At 37.3% G+C, this 23,829-nt stretch overlaps 2 long non-coding RNA genes across 4 annotated transcripts in view; both read left to right on the top strand.

Annotated features, from left to right (window-relative positions):
- LOC143218308 (uncharacterized) overlaps window positions 1-23,829 on the top strand; it is a 53,332-nt gene that overhangs the window by 6,852 nt on the left and 22,651 nt on the right. The window lies entirely within an intron of this gene.
- Window positions 897-3,500, top strand: LOC143218415 (uncharacterized). 3 transcript variants are annotated; one of them, XR_013011053.1, is made up of 4 exons: window positions 897-2,154; window positions 2,272-2,428; window positions 2,590-2,700; window positions 2,818-3,500. It is a non-coding gene; the product is annotated as an uncharacterized LOC143218415 (long non-coding RNA). The 3 variants fall into 3 exon arrangements; XR_013011054.1 differs by having other exon boundaries at window positions 897-2,428; window positions 2,590-2,678; XR_013011052.1 differs by having other exon boundaries at window positions 897-2,428.

The following is a 23,829-nucleotide window of genomic DNA, read 5'->3' as shown; positions in this document are numbered from 1 at the left end:
GAGCCTCTTAAATCCTTAACCCCTCGTCATATTATTTGCTTTACAGTTACGCAGCGATTAAAACGTCTGTGTCCCCAAAAATGTCGTGGAAGAGAAAAGAAAACTTGTATTTTTTAATAATAAAAATACACTAACGAGCATAATTGATTCAACACACTTTAAATCAGAATAACTGTTTTCTGAATGGACCAAACGACTTCAATTTTTCTGTAAGGCTAGAAGAATTAGTTTAGTGAATGACGTCTGAAAAATATTTTGAAAAAATGCATTAGGTCGGAATTGCGAAAGAAAATAGTAAAAATTGATTTTTACTAGTTTTTTAGCTGGGGGTCAATAACGAAAATATAAAAGATGTGTTTGGTCAACTCGTATAAATTATATACGCTCTGAAAATTTCATTGAAATTGGTTTACAAGCTATAAACGATCAAAAGTGGTAAAAATTGCAAATTTTCAAGATTTTCGGCCTTTTTACTACGTTTGATCGTTTATAGCTCGTAAACCGATTAGTCAATTTCAATGAAACTTTCAGAGCGTGTATAATTTATACGAGTTGACCAAACACATCTTTGAAATTTTCGTTAAAATTGGTTTACATCTATAAACGATCAAAAGTGGTAGAAATTGCAATTTTTTCAAGATTTTCGGCCTTTTTACTACGTTTGATCGTTTATAGCTCGTAAACCAATTAATCAATTTCAATGAAATTTTCAGAGCGTGTATAATTTATATGAGTTGACCAAACACATCTTTTGTCCCAGCTAAAAAAGTAGTAAAGCTCAATTTTTACTATTTTTTTTCGCAATCCCGACCTAATGCATTTTTTCAAAATATTTTTTAGACGTCATTTACTAAACTAATTCTTCTAGCCTTACAAAGAAATTGAAGTCGTTTGGTCCATTCGTAAAACAGTTATTCTGATTTAAAGTGTGTTGAATCAGTTAGGCTCGTTAGTGTAACTATTTCACATTATTTTAGAAACAAAACAATGCTGTGTCTGCCGAAATTATTGAAATTTGGAGAAAAGAAGAAAAATGCAGATTTAAGGACAATTTATTTTGAATGGTCAAATTTATGTATCGATCAATTATTTTTCTAAATGCAAGAAAACTCGAAAGGTTTCGAGGAATCGAGTTTGCCATTGAGCGGCTAATTCGTTCTTTGAATAGAAATTATGTTCCCTCACTGGGAGGCGTTCGCTGGACAGGGGTCATGCTATCGACCAAAAAAAAAGAACGAATTCCGTTCTACACTAGAATATCTCGAGGAAACGTTAATTAATGCGCGTGCGTTCAAAGTGAAAAGGAAGAATTCGTTATACGGTGCAATTACACCGGCGTTTATTCACGATGCGTCGCGTCCCAAGGTGTGGCAAATAGGGCCAAGATCTACGGGAACGGTGATCCAGCAGCGGCTCGTTACAAATTTCACCGCGATAAGACCGACGAGGTCGAGAGCCCGCGTTAAAACCGATTCATAAATCAAACGCGGCGTATAGGTACGGGCCGAGGGAATTTCATACACTCCTGCCGCGCGCCTACTTATTAATTCAACGTTGTCCCCGTTGGTCGAGTGGGCTCCCCGTGTCCCGGAGGGAACACTTCCACGAATCACGGCCTGAAAATCCCGCGGAAGAAACGGGCGAACGCCTGCTCGTCGCGTTCCCTCGTGAACAAGACACGGATCTAAGCGACGAGAGGGCAGAGGCAGCCTCGATCGGTCCACAAATCAGAATTAAGTAGCCGCTCGTTGTGCCACGAACGTTTAACGGAGCTTTCGACAAACACACGATCGTGTATGTATACGCGTTCCCTCTTAACGCGACGATTCCCTCTGTGTACACACTTCGCGCGCCATTACCCTGAAGCTGCTTGCCGTTGCCGCTGCCATGCCGCTGCTGCTGCTGCCGTGCGTTGTCCTCGAGAATGAACAGCACTCGCTCTTCCCGCGATAAGATCTCTCGCGATTCAAGAAGAGGCTCCCCCGGGGGAAACCAGTCGAATGCCTCACGTATCGAGCACGGACCATTCCAGATGAGTCCACGACGATTTGACACATCGTTGCTGTCAACGGCGGATGCTGTCGAGTGTCCTGGACCTCTGACTAGGGTCTGCAATCCCGCGGGACTAAGGATTATCGTTCTTCAATCTATTAGGTTGTTGCATATTCAAGTTCCGATTTTTAGCAGTGGCACTAACACCAGATTTATCCGCAACCCCGGATATTTTCAAATGGCATTCTGTACACAGAACTAATATAAATCGTTACACAGCACAGTTAATGACGGGCCACGGTATCTTCGCCAATTATTTACACAGGATAAAGAAATGTACTACCAACACGTGTTGATATGGTTGCGACACACAGGACACTCCCAACCAGCGTCTCCACTGAGCAAAAATATTTCGTACTAGAATATACAAGAAAAGGTACTAGATTTGAAAAAAAGTACTAGATTTTGAATTCCTTACGTTTTATTCTAATTAGAGGCATTGTATATACTATATGTACCGCTTATATGCTTATGTACCATAATATTACAGATAAACTCAATATAAAACTGTTAAATTCTATTTTATTCTATTATCAGGAAAAAAGAGTTCGTGAATCAGTGTTCCGATGTCGTCCAAGATTTTTCGTACGATGGATGGCCGCTGATGGCGCTGCGCGGAAAAAACAGTAACGTATCTATGATGACGAGGTAGTTATATTGGCGCGAAAGTACCGAAACAATCTGTTCCGGACAAAAAAACTTTAGGACGTGTCCTACAAGTTACAAAATATACACAAATACACATGTTATACATTCTGTTTTCAGAATCAAATCATACAAATCTTTTCAAATTCACGAAAGTACTAGATCTGGTGGTGAACGTACTAGAACACTAAAAATTTATAAAAGGTACTAGATCTAGTACGAACGTACTAGCAGTGGAGACACTGCTCCCAACCAGTGATGCCATATGAGGGGAGTCACGGTGAAATGATGTACCCCTTCTTTGATGACGGGGAATGAGTGGGACGAATGGGAGACACGTTGCACGTGCGCGATGGGGACCGTGGAGTGTGCGCCTGCGCACGGTGCTGGAATGGAATAGTGGAAGGGGTATGTAGGAGAGTACGGGAGCTCCGTTTGGAGCTCAGTATGGCAACACTGCTCCCAACCACACTCTGCTGGCATGCCCGAAATGGCATAAGGCAAGGCTAGAATTCTACAGCAAGCACAACATCCAGCCAACCACACGGGATAAAAGAAATAATACAAGTTATACAACAAAGCAGATGAGGCATGGCACGACTTCCAAAAACTATGCACTGTTATAAGGAAAGACAAGTAGCAGACGGAAATGAGAGACAAAAAGAGACACACAAAGGGAAAGGACCATTTTCTTTTTTAAGGGCGGTGGGGAAATGCTCTTACGCACACCCTCTCCTCCGATGGTGGTCAGAGAGGGTAGTGTGGGCCTCGGCTCCCCCCTACGCACAGTGTGTCGTCCAATGGAAAAAAGTCCGAAAGTCAAAGTGTAAGATCGGCAAATTTATGTATCCTAAAATGTTTGTAACATTTTCTATGTTCTAAAACTGCCTTAAATTTTAACTGAATAAATCAATTTGTTATTAAAATTGAGGCTGAAACTTTACTGTCAAATTCCGTGAATTTTTTTAAACATGCGTCCCTCGCAAGCTATTTGGTTTTTTAATTTGATTTTTACAGGGTGTGTTTAACATTATAAGACTTTCAGTCTCCCAAAAATTTTTTTTTAAATAATCACAATTTGTCCTAATTTTTTATGTTTAACATTTATCATCTTTGATTAGAGTTTTAAAAAAAGTACATCAAAGTATTCCCGTGAATTTTTTTACAGTAATTGGTGGCATATTAAACTTTAATTTCGCGTTGGTTTAAATCTGCTCACATTTGCTCAAGCGAAGAAAATAATAAAAAACCATATTAAGACGCTCGCGCTCGGCGGCTTTCTGCGTAGTCTTTCGAAGAAATTTGTTGCAATTAGTTTTAAACGCATGCCATTTGATAAGTACTTACATATGTGTGTTCAATTTTATTCTTATAAATTATATATTTAGTTTTAAAATTGTTTAAATATTTACAATCTTTCAATTGAGTATTAAAGAAAGTACCAATAGGTTCTTTTGAGATTTTGTATTATATTAATTTAAAGCACATTAGACTTGATATGACGGTCGACCTTAAGTGCATAAATATACACAAATGTTAAAAATAGTAGAAATTTATGTTGACGTTGAGACGCGTGCGTTCGCCGTCCACGCCTTTAACGTAGTCTATCGAGTTCCTACTTGAGTCCGCACGAAACGATAAGACAATATGTTTACTCATTATGTTATTCTAAATATACAGTCCATTATTTTCAATTGTTTATACGATAGCCGTCGTGGTCAAAAGTATCAGACGTGAAACTGAAGCCGAACATAGTCAATCGCAAACGCGTCCAAGTTATTAATAATCTGTAAATTCATTTCCTACAGTATTTATTTTTATTCTACATATTATATTTATAATATTCTGTAATAGTATTTTTGTTATTATGTGTTGTATTATATGTATATCATTTAGTTTATGCGTATTATTTATATGTATAATATGTTCCGTCGTGTGGAACAATGACGACTTCAACAAGTCCATCGAAAATAACTCAATAAAAAAAAACATAAAAAACAAAGTTGTCGCATTTTTAAAAAAAATTTTTTTTTAAATAATTAGAAAAAAATTTTTTTTATATACCAATCAATTCGTCTTTGCATTTTATTTCAAAAAGTATTAAGGTACCTTACTCGAAAATTGCATAGTTTAAGAGTTATGACTTTTTTCCCGAATTCCCATATACTCGACACACTGTGCTACGGTGGAATTTGGGGGGATTATATGGGGCCTCATGCCTCCGACATACCCACTAAAACCCCACCACCCAGGGCCTACAGGGCCTTTTGCTCAGCCTATTTTCGGAGACTTTATACCTCTGCTGTCCCGCTGTCCGCAGCATGGTTGCCATATTCCGCGGGAACCAGGCCCCTTACCGCTGCGCCCCTCGCCCAGATGCGCCGCGGAGCTCGCCCCACTCTTCCCACTAACACTGACAGCTAACTCAGCTTGCTCCACGCGGTACGCGTTAGTGTTAGTGGGAAGAGTGGGGCGGGCTCCGCGGCGCATCTGGGCGAGGGGCGCTGCGGTAAGGGGCCTGGTTCCCGCGGAATATGGCAACCATGGTCCGCAGTCGGCGGAGGTATTCTTACCGGCCGAAACCACGCCTGTTCTTGGCACAACTCAAAGAGAAAGGACCCAACGTTAATGAAACCGCACCAATAATAAAAATAGCTGTTTAAACACTAAATATACGATAATAGGCCAACGATAACCACGCGGCGATCACGACAACAAGCAGGAGAGAACAAGACAGGATGGTAGAGAGGAAACTAACACAGGTGTACTCAAAGACACCAATAAGCAGTGGCGCGTTACCCTATGGGCAAATGCCCGGGCCCCAAGCAAAAGGGGGCCCCGAACACAAACCAAGATCCAAGGTCCATATTCTACGTTTTTCTTATAAAGTTATTTAGTTGCGGTTAGGGGCCCCGAAATTCTACTTTGCCCAAGGCCCCAACTAATTATAACGCGCTACTGCCAATAAGACAAACGATATTCGTAAAGACATCGAATACGAGCCATCAGCCAGAAAACAACCGACACCTGGCGCAGAAACAAAGCACAAGACACGAGAGGACAAATATAACATCAGGACGACTACAGGAGGATTAAATGACGAGCCGAGGTACACGAGACGTTCAGGAGACGTTTGTCCTGAACTGCAGACGTCTTAAAGACGTCTTTGTGCTAACTGGGTAAATAATTTAATATCAAGGCACACTGAATTAATTTATACACCTAATGCAATGACTTTATTGCGATGATTGTACGACGAAATAAAATCCTGACTGGATAGGTTTCGGGTCTAAATAGGTTGGAGAACTTTCAATAGAACAGTTAGCGTATTAGAGAAGACGAGTTCGTTTGTTGCTTCCGTTTAACTGTAGATTGAATGAACCCTCGTTTCTTCGTTTACCTAGCTGTAGATTTCCTAGACGAATTTGAACGTTGTGTGCACTATTATGGGCACAACATGGTTCCTCCCGAACAACTCGTTTTCAGTATCGAAAATGGTGGCTCTGTAAAGTGGCTGAACAAGCATTAGACATACATAGTTGAATCTAACTTCCAAATGTACTCGCATCGAGCCTACCGAGTGTAAATGTTTGATAAACGTCCCCGGCCATCGTGAGCTAACATTTGTCCAGCAGAGAAAATATTCAATATTTAACTTGAGGACACTCGAAGGTCAACCGATCACTGCGAAACTCGTGCTGCTGTGTAGGAAAATTACCCAAAGGAAATACCATAATATTTATTGTAAACGAGTAGTTTTGTAACCGTTATTACAACTTTTCATTACTTTTATAGTCGTTTATTTATTATTACTGAAATACATTTTTTTTAAAAATTTATCTTTTACGTTGCATCAACCTCGCAAGATACAGTTGAATTTAATAATAGTAAAAAATGTTTAGTGGTTCTCAAAAGAATTTGGAGTGGTGTGGAGGAAATACTAATTATTGCAAACGAGTATTTTTTGTAACCGTTATTACAACTTTTCGTTTCTTATACATATAGTCGTTTATTTATTTTTATTGAAATACATTTTTAAAAATTTATCTTTTACGTTGCATCAACCTCACAAGATACAATTGAATTTAATAATAGTAAAAAAAGTTTAGTGGTTCTCAAGAAAATTTGGAGTGGTTTGGAGGAAATACTATTTATTGTAAATGAGTAGTTTCTGTAAACTTTATTACAACTTTTCGTTTTTTATACATACATATAGTCGTTTATTTATTTTTATTGAAATACATTTTTTAAAATTTATCTTTTACGTTGCATCAACCTCACAAGATACAGTTGAATTTAATAATAGTAAAAAATGTTTAGTGGTTCTCAAGAAAATTTAGAGGGGCTTGACTAAATTATAAAAAATACAGATGAATTTAATGATGTAGATAACTCTCAAAATTGAGTGATTTATAGTAAGAAATAATATACTCTAATAAAATAAAATGATAAATATTATATATACAATATACATATATACAATATATACAATAATAAAAAATTGGAGGAAGGTTTTTATAAAAGAAAAAGAATATTTATTATAAATTGTAGTGGGGTTCTAGAAAATTCGGAGGGGTTTAATTAAACTATGAGAAACATAGTTGAATTTAATACTAATGTTGATAACTCTCCAGATTGAGTGATTTATAGTAACAAATGATATACTCTAATTAAATAATAACGATTTGATTAGTGTAATGGGAACAATAATAAAAAATTGAAGGAAGCTTTTTATAAAAGAAGAAGAATATTTATTATAAGTTGTAGAGTGGTTTAAGAAAATACGTTGGTGCTCAATTAGACTATGAGAAATATAGTTAATTTAATAATAGTGTTGATAACTCTCAAAATTTAGTGATTTATAGTAAGAAATAATATACTCTAATAAAATAATAATATTAACTAGATTGGCGTAATGAAAACAATGACAAAAAATTCGAGGAAGCTTTCTTGAAATGAGAAAAAAGTATTTATTGTAAATTGTAGTGGTACAGGAAATTCGGAGGGGTTTAATTAGACTATGAGAAACATAGTTGAATTTAATAATAATGTTGATAACTCTCAAGATTGAGTGATTTATAGTAAGAAGTAATATACTGTAATAAAATAATAATAACTTGATTAGTGTAATGGGAACAATAATAAAAAATTGAAGGAAGCTTTTTATAAAAGAAAAAGAATATTTCTTATAAATTGTAGTGGGGTTCAAGAAAATTTGGTGGGGTTTGATTAAATTATGAGAAATATAGTTGAATTTAATAATGTTGATAACTTTCAAAATTGAGAGATTAATAGTAAAAAATAGTACACTCTAATAAAATAGTAATGATAACTTGATTAGTGTACTGGGAACAATGATAAAAAATTGGAGGAAGCTTTTTATAAAAGAAAAAGAATATTTATTATAAGTTGTAGTGGGGTTCAAGAAAATTTGGTGGGGTTTGATTAAATTATGAGAAATATAGTTGAATTTAATAATGTTGATAACTTTCAAAATTGAGAGATTAATAGTAAAAAATAATACACTCTAATAAAATAGTAATGATAACTTGATTAGTGTACTGGGAACAATGATAAAAAATTGGAGGAAGCTTTTTATAAAAGAAAAAGAATATTTATTATAAGTTGTAGTGGGGTTCAAGAAAATTTGGTGGGGTTTGATTAAATTATGAGAAATGTAGTTGAATTTAATAATGTTGATAACTTTCAAAATTGAGTGGTTTATAGTAAGAAATAATATACTTTAATAAAATAATAATATTAACTAGATTGGCGTAATGAAAACAGTGACAAAAATTCGAGGAAGCTTTCTTGAAATGAGAAAAAGAATATTTATTATAAATTGTAGTGGTTCTAAAAAATTCGGAGGAGTTTACTTAAACTACGGAAAACATAGTTCAATTTAATACTAATGATGATAACTCTTAAGATTGTGTGATTTATAGTAAGAAATGATATACTCTAATTAAATAATAATAACTTGATTAGGAACAATGATAAGGAACAATTATAAGAGAAAAAAAATATTTATTACAAATTGTAATGGTTCAAGAAAATTTGTTGAGGTTTGATTAAATTATGAAAAATCTAGTTCAATATAATATAATAGTTGGAACCCGTGTTTCACTAGTTCTTTAGAAAACGCGCGCACTGCATCTAACTGCAGTTGAAATCGGTCGAAACTATTCGCGAGGACTCGTACACGAGCAAAATTTCACGAAAGACGTCCGGGCATCGCGTCTCCCTTTCACCACAATCGTTCTATCGCTCGGACTCGTAAGAAATTAATGATTCCTCGGTACAGTTATTAGTCACCGCTTACGATTCGCCATACATATTTCCTGCTTAGATCTCTAAAATGTTATTCCCGCTTAATTGCCAATAATCTGCTCGAGAATAATTCTTAGCTGTACTACGAGGCAGTGTTAACAGGGATCGATGAGTCTCGGATTGGAAATCGGGAAAGGAAGGAGTTTCATAAATATTATATAAAACGGAAGAGATTGGGCAATTGCTTAACAATTGTTTTGTGACTTCCGGCGCTCGGAAAAAGGGTACTTTCATCGATGAACTTTCATTATTCGATTGCACCCTTTCTCCGTTTTTGTACGATATTTCTGATGCTCCGAAAGTCTTTACCAGGTTTAGTATACTAGCATTCCTATGTAGCGATCATCGCTTCCTATTCCACAATCAACCAGTTAACACTTTACCCACCGGAAGCCTATTAATAGGATTTCCAACAATAGTGCTGTACACTGAGAAAAAAAGTAGTTAGGGGAGAGTCGTGCAGTACCGATCGGCGTACTGTACCGACCAAAATTAGTTTATGACTTTTCCAGGTCAAATGGCTACACTTCCTTTAAGAAAACAAATGAATATAACTATTGTGGGTAATATGTTTCGTTGCTACATTGTTCATTCGATTTTTTTCGCAGTTCTGACACATTTAGCGTGAGCGTTGATATTTCGAGTGTTAAGAGTTATTTTCTAGATCTGATAATTTGTTTCTCAGGTAAGTAAATGACTTGGTTGAATTATGTATATTATACCTAGTCTATTAAGTATAATTAACGGGCCCTGTTTTGGAATTTTCTTTGTATATTATGTATACCATAACCTAAAATGTTTCCCCATGTTTGTCGTCCAGTACCGACCATCCAACTGTCGTGCAGTACCGACCAATCAACCATCGACCAGTATAAGCCAAACTTTTCTTATCTGTAAGTTCAATCTGTTAGCATTTGAAATGAAGTTAGAGAAGATGTTTATTCAATCTTTCTTCTACCTTTTCCCACAGAAAAATGTCCGAAATTCCAAAGCGGAAAAAACCATCATCAGTGCTCACTTTAAATATTAACGATAATTTTTCATTAACTTCTTTACGTGGTGTAACTTCAAAGTTCATGGAAATAGTAAAATCAATCTCTCCTAGCAACGACACATTAGAGTTGCAAACAAAAAAGAGAAGACAACGGACGCAACAATCCGAAATCCTAACTTCGACCGTTTTTATAAACGAAATTCAGAAAAAAAGGAACCTGGCTGAAGAAAAAAAGATAAATGCGGAGAAAAGAAAAGCTGCAAGAAACGAAAAAGCCAAAGAAGCAGAAAAAAGGAAAGCTGAAACTCAATTAAGGAAAGGAAATAAGGAAAGATGTAAAAACTAAACGAAAAAAATGACATAATATATAAAAATATATAATTATTTTATTATTTGTATAAATAAAATTTGAATAAAAATGCGTATTCTAACATCTAAATGTCTTTTTTTAACATTATTAATGATTTAGACTGAAAAATCTACTAAATACGTAATGGTCGGTACTGGACGACAATTCTTTGTTTCCTTCAAATTCTAATATCTTTATTCTTACAAATATTGAATACTAATTATTAAATTTCACAAAATCAATTTCTGGCCTTTTATTAAGTTCCCTTTGTGTTACAAATTCCTTTTTTTAATTTTAATTTTTACCGATTCTAGTCTACCTAATAACAAGAAAACTTAGAGCGGTCGGTACTGCACGACTCTCCCCTACTTCAATAACACGCGTGTTATTGTAATTTTTTTACTTCAATGAATATCAATGTATTCTTTTCAATAGTATTTAGAAGCAAATCGTGATGTATTTGAATTGTCTATCATGAAATGATTGAAAATATTATTCGATTTAATACCGTACATTATTATTCGTAATATTTCTCTTTTTCCTTCAATCAGATATGTTGTTAAAAAAATTTCAGAAATGTATTGATTTATACTGGAATTGGTTTGAGGCCATATCTTATTTTTTTGAAAACATTGATGTCAAGCTATTCGCTTATATGATTGACGGAAATGAGTTTTGCTATTGAAATTCAATAGTATTAAATATTAAAATAAGTTCATATGATACTGGCACTATTCAATAGTACATCTTATTGAATCAACATATATTTTTTTTTGTTTCGACAGGATTTTTTTCTCAGTGTACCAAAAGAAAGCATAGAAATTTTCTTTTACATTACAATCCTAAATGAAACTATTAGATGACGTTATTGAGGGTGACTTATCAGTTCACAATGAAAATTGCTGTTGATATTAAAAATTCCATTGGAAAGTGTTTAGCCATGCACCGTAGATTTTTCAAAATTATGCAATAGTCACCGGTCGGTAATGTGTTAACTGCGTTCGACGTGTATAATAATAATCAGTGCCGTAACGAGAGTATGAAGCGCCTGTGGCAAGTGTCTGACTTGCTCCTCCCCATAACCCAATAACGACAAAAAAATAAAAAATTTTAATGTAACAAGTTAAAGCAATATATTAAATACTATTAACCTCATCAAAATGAGTTACCTGTATAATGTATGTGGGGTCATTCCATGCCAAATCGATCACTTTTTACAGGCACCATCGTCGATTTTGTTCCAAATGAAATATACATATTGTGATAGCGGTGCGCTCGACTAGCCTCTACCTGAAACAGAGGTACACGGCGTACTTTGCCAGCACATTGTGACGCCAATTATAACGATACCATCTTTTTGAAGGGCTCATTTTAAAGGGGAAACTTCAAAGAATATTACCATATTTTTTTTTTTAAATTTAAATCACTGAGCCCCATCATTAAAAAAAAAAACGTAAAAAATGTTTCGCGATGAAGACTTTAGTCCTCACCGATGATAAATGATAGGCCTGTCAAGATTGATAACGATCAGTCAGTCTAATTGAAAATAAGCCACGCTACTACGCTCGCAGAAAATATTGCTCTAACATTAGGAATATCAAAGTCCTCCATTGAGAACCATTCGCATCCTTATCTCGCTGGAAATGCCGACATTACTTCTCACTCGACCTGAAACATTGTAGCCGAGCATGATCTCACGGTTCGGTCGAACATTAACGCTACTTCCGAGAGGTAGACGTCGGGAGAGTTCAGTAATGAACTTAACGTTATTGTCTCGCTACGTGATGGTCGCGATTGACGAAGTGAATGGCTAATTTAGCGCGGCCTGATGCCCGTGGAAAATAACTCTGCTCTCTGTTCGGCTGTCGGGGCGTCAGGCTTGACAGCCAATCTCTGTCTCGTGAATTGTGTAACTGGTTGTATTATCACTACACTGCGGATATGTTTATGCAATTTTCGATTTTTATAATCGAATTTTACGAAAGTGGAGTCAAATGAAATTCAATTTTCAGTGGGAACAGTCTTTGTAGATTTAGAATAAATGAGAATTGCTCTGAATTCTGTCGACTTTTATATTCTGTAACATTTTTTGAAAATGCACGAAGGTCCGCAGTCTAATTGTCACCGAGTGAAAACATTAAGACAATTTAAGAACGCCGGTATGTTATTCTCGATCCATTAAAATGGTTGAAAATGGAAAGAAAGTTTCATGCGGCTTCTGTTTCTTGCAATTGACGACAATTTTTCTTTTGCACGAAGATCACTTTACGTGATCATAACTCCGTCAAAAATTGCCGTATCGATATCGTTAAACAATGGTTTGAAAACCTGAAACCTGTAGTTTCAGATGCTCTGTTTCAAATTGTTGCTATGTTGGTTTTTTACAAAGTTATAACGAGACGAAGACAACGTTGACGGATAACAAAGATTTTGTGCAACTTTGGAACATTACACGGGGAGCAACAAATTTTTTTGATAAGTCGCGTTAACATCATTTGGAAGGGCTATCTTTCCTGTGTAAATTGTGCGGTTGTTGAATATTGTTCGATTTTTTTTATTCGAGTTATTCAACATTGAAGTAAATATGGGCTTTTTAACTTTAACCGGCTCCAGAAAGCGAAAAAATTGTCGTAGAATCTTGGCAACAAAGCAATAGAAAGAGCGTTTCTTCCTCTTCAAGGCACTTCTTTTGTTCTTTCAATTTCATTAACATTTCGATATGCCAGGTGTTTCTGGAAATATGGTTAAAAAATGCACAATTTCCGTTTTTCCTTTCACTCGCTATATCTCGGCGAGAAATGATCGTAATACTATGATCCGAACGTCAGATTGACGCAGAGATTCTGCCGATTCAATTGAGTACCCCATGAACTCGCTGCGACAATTTTTTATATGGCAGCTGTGTTTGAAGTTAGTGCTTCGCAGAAATTAGCGCCGGCCCACAGTGGAAAATTTGGACCAAACTCAATTAAAAATCAAAGAACTTTCGATAGAAATGAGGTAGAGCGATGAAATTTTGTTTAAATTGAAGCTGAAACTTTGCAGAATATGGGAAAATAGGGAGATTATGGTACGAACGTTTTTTAACGTTGAGAAAATTCGTTAGACATGTAGAATTTCAAGAAAATGTGGTTTCTCCAATACCACGCGCGGAAAAAATTTTTTTCAACATGCTATATATCATTTCCCGTAGATTTTATCACGGTAATTTCAAATCTCGTCTCAAAATTTGTCTACGACCTCAGAATTTTGCAAAATCGATTTCTGGGCAGGTAGTTATTAGTAAAAAGAGTATTCGGTATTATACAACTTAAGTAATCGATATATTTTATAACAAGTCAGTCACCGCGCATTAAAATTACCAGCGATCCGCCTTCAACGTGTTGAGTTGCTAACCAAACCACCTACAACCGATTGGTGTACGTACCACGTGCTAAAACGATCAGCGATGCAACTACCACGCGTCGAAATCACCAGCGATCAATCTAATACGCGTTCAATTCACTCGTGAGTCTTCCACCACGCATTAAAATCACCAGCGTACCATTAAATCCACCTGCCACGTGTTAAGTTTGCTACGCCTTTTGCGTACCACGTGCTAAAACGATCAGCCATGCGACTATCATGCGTCGAAATCACCGACGGCCCATCTACCACGCGTTCAGGTCGCCAGCCATTCGTTCGCCGCGCGTGGAATTCCTCGACGATCCATCTACCACGCGTTGAAATCACCGACGATTCGTACACCGGTCATCGAAGTCATTAGTGACCCGTCAATTAAGCTAACTGAGCAACACGAGATTTCAACACGAACTTAATACATTAACCTGCGGCTCTAAGGCGTGGCAATCGTATCATCAAAACATTCTGATAATCCTAAATAATCGACCCAAAAGCAGCCGTCAGGAATGCATACTAACTCGACAGCATAACTCGGGACATAAATTATCCGGAATCAGAGACGCGAGAACGAATAAATATTCCTTCGCGACTATAAATTCTATCTTAAAGTGTGTACCGATCACTGAGATGAAGGGTGAAAAATCGATAACAGGACAAGACGGAATAATTAATTGGCTTCTTTCGGATAGTAGGTAACTGCTTAGCGCGTCGTGCTGTTAAACCTCTCTGGATTCCCCATGGTTGGTTGGTTGTTTGCGACGTAAATCCTATTTCAAAGTTTCCGAGACAAATCGAGACGAAGGGTGAAAAATCGTTGACAGGAGAAGAACACAATCAGAATACACCAGTCATCCGACCTCCATTTGTCCGGATCAGCGTCGTCAGAATGTCCACTTTACTGAACTGGTGGCGCTGAGCTCCTGTTTGTTACTTTTTCACAATTTTTTCGTGCCCGATTTTTATAGATGTACATCATTCATAGATGATGTTCTTTTCTAATTGTAGAAAAGAACGGTGACTATATAATTTTATTTTTCTAATTGTAGAAAAGAACGGTGACCATATAATTGATTAATAAAGCTGTACTCTTTAAAATTCAACCATTGAATTTTATTCTCAAATCGGGCGCGAACTTATGCAATCATCCGATACGTAAAAGACCCAGCCTGTCCAGATCTACAGGTTTTGTTTAACATATTTGTCGACACGGTAAATAGTTCAAAAGATATTCGAGGAAAACGATTTTATGAGCATAAAAGTGACTGGTACATGTTCCCTTATAGAAATTACAACATCGATTTTTTTTTATTTAGACCTTGTGCGCTTCCTATTATAATACGTGCTCTACAAAAGATATTTATACAATCAATTCTTATAAAATCATTTTTATTATTTCAATAAGGGTTCAGCGTTAAGTAGGTTTGGTGTTAAATTAATTATTAGGACCTTGAATAAGTTCTCGCTGTTTCTTCAAAGATGGCAGTAGCAGTACATACCCCGTTCGTGAAATTTCGAATGGTAACACACATGCAAGGCAGTAGTGTATCTAACCTTAAATTTCAGTGTATGGTAGTTCACTTTAGTGTAAACAAAGTAATTTTTTCTTAGTTCTGAAAATGTGTCTACTTTTGTGCCAAATAAAGTGTATTTGCGGGGAATTTTATTGCACTACTTTATTCAAAAGAAATCTGCAGCTGAAGCACATAGAATTCTTGTTGAGACTTATGGTGACAATGCTTTGTCGGATACGACATGCAGAGACTGGTTTCGACGCTTCAAAAATAATGATTTTGAACTTGAGGATAAAGAACGTTCTGGCGCACCGAAAAAATTTGAAGACGAAAAGTTGGAGGAATTACTCGATCAAGATCGATGTCAGACGCTAGCAGAACTTGGAAAAACATTACAAGTAGATGAGTCAACTGTTTCAAAACGTTTAAAAGTTTTAGGAATGATCCAGAAGCAAGGACATTGGTTACCGTATGAATTGAAGCCGAGAGACGTCGAACGGCGTTTTCTCACGTGTGAACTACTGCTTCAACGGCAGAAAAGAAAAGGTTTTTTGCACCGCATCGTGACTGGCGATGAAAAGTGGATACACTACGATAATCCAAAGCGTAGAAATTCGTGGGGTAAGCCCGGCCATGCATCAACATCGTCTGCAAAACCAAATATCCATGGTTCGAAGCTTCTTCTCTGTATTTGGTGGGATCAGCAGGGTGTAATTTATAATGAGCTGCTCAAACCGAATGAGACTATCACGGGGGAGCGCTATCGACTTCAATTGATGCGTTTAAGTCGAGCCTTAAAAGAAAAACGGCCGCTATACGAGCAGAGACACGACGAAGTGATTTTGCTACATGACAACGCTCGGCCTCATGTTGCAAAACCAGTGAAAACCTACCTGGAAACGCTTCAATGGGAAGTTCTACCCCACCCGCCGTTTTCACCTGACATAGCCCCTTCTGATTTTCACCTATTCCGTTCGATGGCACACGGCCTAGCTGACCAGCGCTTTCATTCTTATGAAGAAGCTAAAACATGGATCGATTCTTGGATAGCCTCAAAAGACATGTCGTTTTTCCGACGCGGAATTCATATACTACCAGAAAGATGGGAGAAAGTGATCGCTAGTGATGGGCAATACTTTGAATGAAATGTTTTTGTTCCTTATAATTTAAATAAAGCTTTTATTTTGTCAAAGAAACAGCGAGAACTTATTCAGGGTCCTAATAGTTCAAAAGATATTCGAGGAAAACGATTTTATGAGCATAAAAGTGACTGGTACATGTTCCCTTATAGAAATGACAACATCGTTTTTTTTTTATTTAGACTTTGTGCGCTTCCTATTATAATACGTGCTCTACAAAAGATATTTATACAATCAATTCTTATAAAATCATTTTTATTATTTCAATAAGGGTTCAGCGTTAAGTAGGTTTCGTGTTAAATTAATTAATATTTGAATGTTAAATCTCTCTAGTGATCGGCGGCAGTCTCGAGACGCGGTCGAATAGAAATGATGGAGCCCGCGATCGCAATGCAACGGATTACAAAATCGACTTTTTCGTTCAGCAAACCGTGAACGCTGCGGGTGATCAAAGGATTTTTGAGCGGCTGTGTATCAAGACAGCTTATGATATGTTATTACCAGGCACGGGAACAAATGCGCGGGTCACCGGCGCGGCGCGGCGCGGCGGCTGGGCCTCTTTAATGCCGAGATGCTTGCACGTTCGTTCTTCGAGCGTCAAATGGCACACGCTGTTCGCGCGGGACGCGGAACGGTGCATCGAGTGCATCGGTGCACCGCGATCTCGTTGCACCGTTCCGGTGGCCGCGGCCGACTCGCCTCCGTTGCAGCGATTCGTTTCACCTTCGGGAATCAAGCGCTGACCTCCTGAACTCGCGACGATCGAGGAGAAAACCCAGAGAGCGGAACCTGACCGACCAGTTCCCCAGTTGACAAATGCGAGCCGCGTTTTTCACGAGGATCATCGATTATCCCCGCGAACTACGACCGACCGGCGAGAATCCCGAGAGGATTAACGACACCACGCTAAACAGTTATTTACTATCCGAAAAGAACCAATCAATTAGGGTAGAGTGCGGTTACAAGTCCCGTTTTCCATATAAACCTACGTAGCATTTAGTATTATACAGGCTGTCCCAAAATTCGTGAAAATCCCGAAAGGGGGTGGTTCCCAAGACCGTTTCAAGCGACATTTTCCTTTGCAAAAATGTTATCCGCGGCTTTGTTTAGGAGTTATTAACGAAAAACCACGGGCCGCACAGTGCGACATGTAAATGGACATTCGAGACAAAAAACGTAACTTCTAAACTAATCAATTTTTGACCTAAGTACCTTAATAATTTTTAAAGATGCATCGATTAATGCACCAAAAATATAAGGTTCCATTAGTAAAAAAGTTTATTCCTTATTTTTTCTTTTTAATGAAGAGTTTTTTTAGAATTAGTTGTTATTGCAATTTGTTGTCAACTGTATACTGTACAACTATTGTTCGAAATATTTTTTAATTATATGGTTGAATTTCGGAAATTAATTTCGAAAATTAATATAATCTCTAATATTTCATAGCGACACGAGACACTTGTTGCTTTTAGGGCTGTCTTTTCTCTTTTTGGCAGTGAACTAACCATAACTTTAACTGTTTCTTCTCTACACAGCACCGAGGTATATACATATACAATACGTCTGTACTGTAGATCGAATATTAGCAATTGTATACATAAATCTATTAATGATTTATAAACAAAAGAGTCAGAGTTGGAGTCGGAGTCAATATATGTTTTCCGACTCTGACTCCGACTCCGGGGGTCGATATATAGCTTTTTCTTAATCCGGCTCCGACTCCAGTCATCAGCAATTATTCCCAAACTCCGACTCCGACTCCGAAGCCCTGGTCATGGCGACCCGAATCGTTCGAATTGTCAACAACAACGCGGTAGAATATGCCCAATGTTTGGGCCCCGTTATCACGTGACTTCTAACACTTTGTCCGATAGAACCGCTATCCCGTGTACGCTCGAACGGCCGGCACCACTCGTTAATTGCTCGGAAGGATGTTACAACATAGGCGCGAAAAACGATACCGGCGTGTAATGAAATTAAGATAAGGCGGGGAGCGGAGGGAACGATCGTTCGAGCCGTTATTCGCGACCGTTTCACTCGCCATTACGTGACTCGGCTATTCTTAATCTTGAGTGGACACACACCACCGGGTGAAAATTATTTCATCGCTCGTGGCACTCGCAGTTTAGAATGTAACGTACACTGCTGATTATTATTTCGTGATCCTAGGGCCCGTTCGATCGAATACAGTTGCCCCGGGCTGGAATTCTGTAACAAGTACACGCGTTAGTTGGTTTGACCTTTAACTTTAATTAAAACTTGTCTTCTTGAACTGCGCCGTTCAATCCTTACGTTGCCCGGTCGACTCAATTTACTCTTGGACACCTCAATATGCAAAACGTTTAATTCAGTAGAGCAATTGGGGCGGTGGCCAACTGGATCATACGTGTACGCGACAACCGGCGTTTATTTTATGGAAAACTCTCGAACTCATTTTGTTTAGTCGGTTTATAATCGATGGGAAATTTTGGTGCCGAGACATGTTAGTAATCGTGACAACAGGCAACTACTAAATAATATAAACGTGGATAACTTCGATATGAAATCAAAAATATTCTGGGTTTTTATTAAGTCGATTTTACTGTAAAAAAATTTGGAATAAATTCATAGTGGTGTGTCCGGTAGGATGTATACGAATTTTTTCCGAATTTTTTGTTAAGCAGAACAGAAGAAATAATTCATTAAACCGAGTACCATCTATAATTCTTGTTGTAGGAGGTCTGTAATCATACTTTGTGAGCTAAAGGCGGTCATTTTGATGGTAAGATGTGTTTGGAACAGGATTTGATCCTTATTTGCTCGGAATCTGCAGAGCAAAAGCTGTCGCCAAATACCGAGCCTAATGCAGAAACAGATGGTGCCATAATTCCATGCCAAACGTAGGCCAAATCGAGGGCAGAGTCTGTCATCGTTGTAGAGGGCAGGTCGGTCGCACTAAGAGCAAATGTCGGGCAGTATCGTTATTGTTATTATTTCAAGACTTTTAAATGTTTAAATTATTGCAAATGCTTAATTTGCTCGAACAGATTTTACTGATTGGGCAGTACTTTGAGCTTTATCTACATCTTTAACGTTTAGAACTTAACCGACCTGTTGTATCGTGTAAGGAAGAAAGACGAACAGTGTAGAATAGAAAATTTTTAACATATTTGTGTCTCACGCTTCCGTACATAATTAACATACACGCCTGTTCCTCGATATTGAACGTCTCTTAACTGTCTCGCAGACATTTCTCATTTCCTGACGTAATTCTGACATTCCATTGACACTGCCTAATATATGGTAAGATAATCCTGTATTACGATGTGGTCTATAAAATGTGAAGGGCACAGATAATATCTTGCTTGCCTGTCGAGCTAGAGTATTAGATGTGAACCGGCCACCCGATATAACCCAAATGACACAAATTCTTTACTACTTTGAGACCATTAGCTTTTTTGACCATGATCAATCACCACGAATTCTCTTCTATATTTCACGAGTACTATACTTGAAGTTCCAAACATTCGACATTGTCTTATGTCTTCTGTACAAATTATTTATACAGAGTCCAATATGTGACTGTGATATTGTCGTTTTATAATAACTACAAGACTGAATTTGTTTACATTTCTATCAATTTTTATAACAATATGTGCTTGGATGAAGGAATTCACTTAATAATGTCTGATAATAGCATCTTCGTAATTTCAATATAAATAGAATAATAAATATAAATTATAGAGTAAAAACTGTACGAAAATGTAATATTACCAATATACATCAGAGTTGGGCAAAAATTTTGTTTCAATAAAAATTTCGAACAAAGTGGGTTTTTTCCAAGTTGGTTTTAAACCCACTTTATTCGAAAATTTGAATGAAATTTTTGCCCAACTATATAGCATAATAGTAATTATAGTAATTAATGGTTCTTCTGATTTTTGAGATTGAATGATTGAAAACAGAATAATTCTTGATGCATGATAAATTATGTCATAAGAAATATATTCTGTGATAGATATATTCAGTTATCCCAATAGTTTCTCTCGGAATTTGTTCCTTTAATAAATATTAGGTTGTACGAAAAGTTGGTTTTCGATCCCTGCACATAATGCAAATTTATGTTAAGAAGTACTAAAACATTAACATAAAGATTATCGCAGTGTTTGTATTTATTTATTTGTGAAAGGGTGGAATGGATTTACAAAAGGGTGGAATGGATTTGCAAAAGGGTGAATTTGGAGTGCAAAACCTGTAATTTAGATTTGATTTGATTTTTTTTTACGAAAGCTTACTCAAGCATACTTTATTTGTAAAAGCTTGAAATTGATTTGCAAACGGGTGGAATGGATTTGTAAAAGGGTGGAATGGATTTGCAAAAGGGTGGAATGGATTAGCAAAAGGGTGAAATTGATTTGCAAAAGGGTGAAATTGATTTGCAGAAGAGTGAAATTTATTTGCAAAAGGCTGGAATGGATTTATATAAAAGGATGGAATGGATTTGCAAAAGGGTGAAATTGATTTGCAGAAGAGTGAAATTGATTTGCAAAGGGGTCGAATAGATTTATAAAAGGGTGGAATGGATTTATGTAAAAGGATGGAATGGATTTATAAAAGGGTGGAATGGATTTGCAGAAGAGTGAAATTGATTTGCAAAGGGGTCGAATGGATTTATAAAAGGGTGGAATGGATTTATATAAAAGGGTGGAATGGATTTATATAAAAGGATGGAATGGATTTACAAAAGGGTGGAATGGATATGCAAAAGGGTGAAATTGATTTGCAGAAGAGTGAAATTGATTTGCAAAGGGGTCGAATGGATTTATAAAAGGGTGGAATGGATTTATATAAAAGGATGGAATGGATTTGCAAAAGGGTGGAATGGATTTGCAAAAGGGTGAAATTGATTTGCAGAAGAGTGAAATTGATTTGCAAAGGGGTCGAATGGATTTATAAAAGGGTGGAATGGATTTATATGAAAGGATGGAATGGATTTATAAAAGCGTGGAATGGATTTGCAAAAGGGTGAAATTGATTTGCAAAGGGGTCGAATGGATTTATAAAAGGGTGGAATGGATTTATATAAAAGGGTGGAATGGATTTATATAAAAGGATGGAATGGATTTACAAAAGGGTGGAATGGATTTGCAAAAGGGTGAAATTGATTTGCAGAAGAGTGAAATTGATTTGCAAAGGGGTCGAATGGATTTATAAAAGGGTGGAATGGATTTATATAAAAGGATGGAATGGATTTACAAAAGGGTGGAATGGATTTGCAAAAGGGTGAAATTGATTTGCAGAAGAGTGAAATTGATTTGCAAAGGGGTCGAATGGATTTATAAAAGGGTGGAATGGATTTATATAAAAGGATGGAATGGATTTATAAAAGGGTGGAATGGATTTGCAAAAGGGTGAAATTGATTTGCAAAGGGGTCGAATGGATTTATAAAAGGGTGGAATGGATTTATATAAAAGGGTGGAATGGATTTATAAAAGGATGGAATGGATTTGCAAAAGGGTGAAATTGATTTGCAGAAGAGTGAAATTGATTTGCAAAGGGGTCGAATGGATTTATAAAAGGGTGGAATGGATTTATATAAAAGGATGGAATGGATTTATAAAAGGATGGAATGGATTTGCAAAAGAGTGAAATTGATTTGCAAAGGGGTCGAATGGATTTATAAAAGGGTGGAATGGATTTATATAAAAGGATGGAATGGATTTACAAAAGGGTGGAATGGATTTGCAAAAGGGTGGAATGGATTTGCAAAAGGGTGAAATTGATTTGCAGAAGAGTGAAATTGATTTGCAAAGGGGTCGAATGGATTTATAAAAGGGTGGAATGGATTTATATAAAAGGATGGAATGGATTTATAAAAGGATGGAATGGATTTGCAAAAGGGTGAAATTGATTTGCAGAAGAGTGAAATTGATTTGCAAAGGGGTCGAATGGATTTACAAAAGGGTGGAATGGATTTGCTAAAGGGTGAAATTGATTTGCAGAAGAGTGAAATTGATTTGCAAAGGATGAAAATGATATGCAAAAGGCTGAAACAGATTTACAAAAAGGTGAAATTGACTTGCAAAAGGGCGAATTTGGAGGGCAAAACCTGTATCCCATTTCTATCGAAGTTTCTTTTGATTTTGACACAAAATTCATCGGTTTACCTCACTGTTCGTCGTTGCTACACAAACTGTAATACAGAAGAAAACGAAATTCCTTGTCGTCACTTAAATTTGTATGGATTTATACATTATACTGTCCTCTAGTACTGTCATGGTGTGTATTACGATGTGCCAAAGGATCTTAAATAAAAATCGACATAACACTTCTGTGTAGCTCTCCTCGTTAGAGGCTCAGGTCCATGTAGCTCGTCATACTGTGATAGGAATCTCGGGAATAACTCAATAATCGATGGAGAACAGTTCGCTTGATAGGAGAAGGTAAATCCTGAATCGCAGACCGTCCGTCCTGTTCTCGGCCAGAAGCAATAGGAGCGTTTAATTGGTCACGAACAGAGTTTTCCTTTAAAGGAGACGTCATATCTGGTTTAATTGCCGGTGACATGTTGATCAAGGGTTGTTGGTACGGTGATTGCAGTTCGCTACGCGCACCGTCCGCCGTCCCGAGTGACTTTCAATCGCGTCGTACTACATGATTCCCCGCGGATCGAAGGACAAATAAATGGAAAACACGAAGCACACCGGCCGCACTAATGATTGATTTATTTCCTGTCAACCCGAGACGCTGGGAGAATGCCTCGGGAACACGATCCCATCAAAAGCAGAACTAGAGACAGTTCTAATCGAAAATTGAAATAGGAATTACGACGTGATAGGGATACCGAGATATAAGCATTACGGTGTATCGGAGAGCGGTTCCTCGATTGCTTTTGCGTCGGGATCGCTGTAATTAATCGCAGTTAATTCGTTTACATTGCGGTCACGGTAGAAATGACTTCCTTTCGATTTTAGGATGCTGCTTCGGGTACTTTCACGCGGGGGGGGGGGGGGCCAAAAATTTTCGACTTCTCTGAATGTGATACAGTAAATCCTCTATGGGCGCAACAATTTCTATGTGATAGATGCGACCAAGAATACAGTGAGCGAAATTCGTATAAACGCACCTAAAAAAATATGATTTTTGCGGCTAAAAGTTTTAAATTCAAATGAGGCGAATATACCCAGATAGCCAAAATGCTCGATTCTGGGGAGGGCAGTTATGACCGTGTGGGCTCGTGGACGTTCCCTCGGCACAAGCTGCCCCGCGGCCCGTCGGTCCTGATTTCTGCAAAATTTTAAGTGCGACCTGTCCTGCATAACGACATTCGCCACATTAATGCGACCGTGCTGCCCTCTTACAATCTCGGACCTACTTAAAATTTTGCAGAAATCAGGACCGACGGGCCGAGGGGAAGCTTGTGTCGG

This window comes from Lasioglossum baleicum, chromosome 19, assembly GCF_051020765.1.
Source record: "Lasioglossum baleicum chromosome 19, iyLasBale1, whole genome shotgun sequence".
In the NCBI taxonomy this organism is placed as follows: domain Eukaryota; kingdom Metazoa; phylum Arthropoda; class Insecta; order Hymenoptera; family Halictidae; genus Lasioglossum; species Lasioglossum baleicum.
The sequence above is the reverse complement of the archived record's forward strand: the minus strand, read 5'-3'. Positions and strand labels throughout refer to the sequence as shown.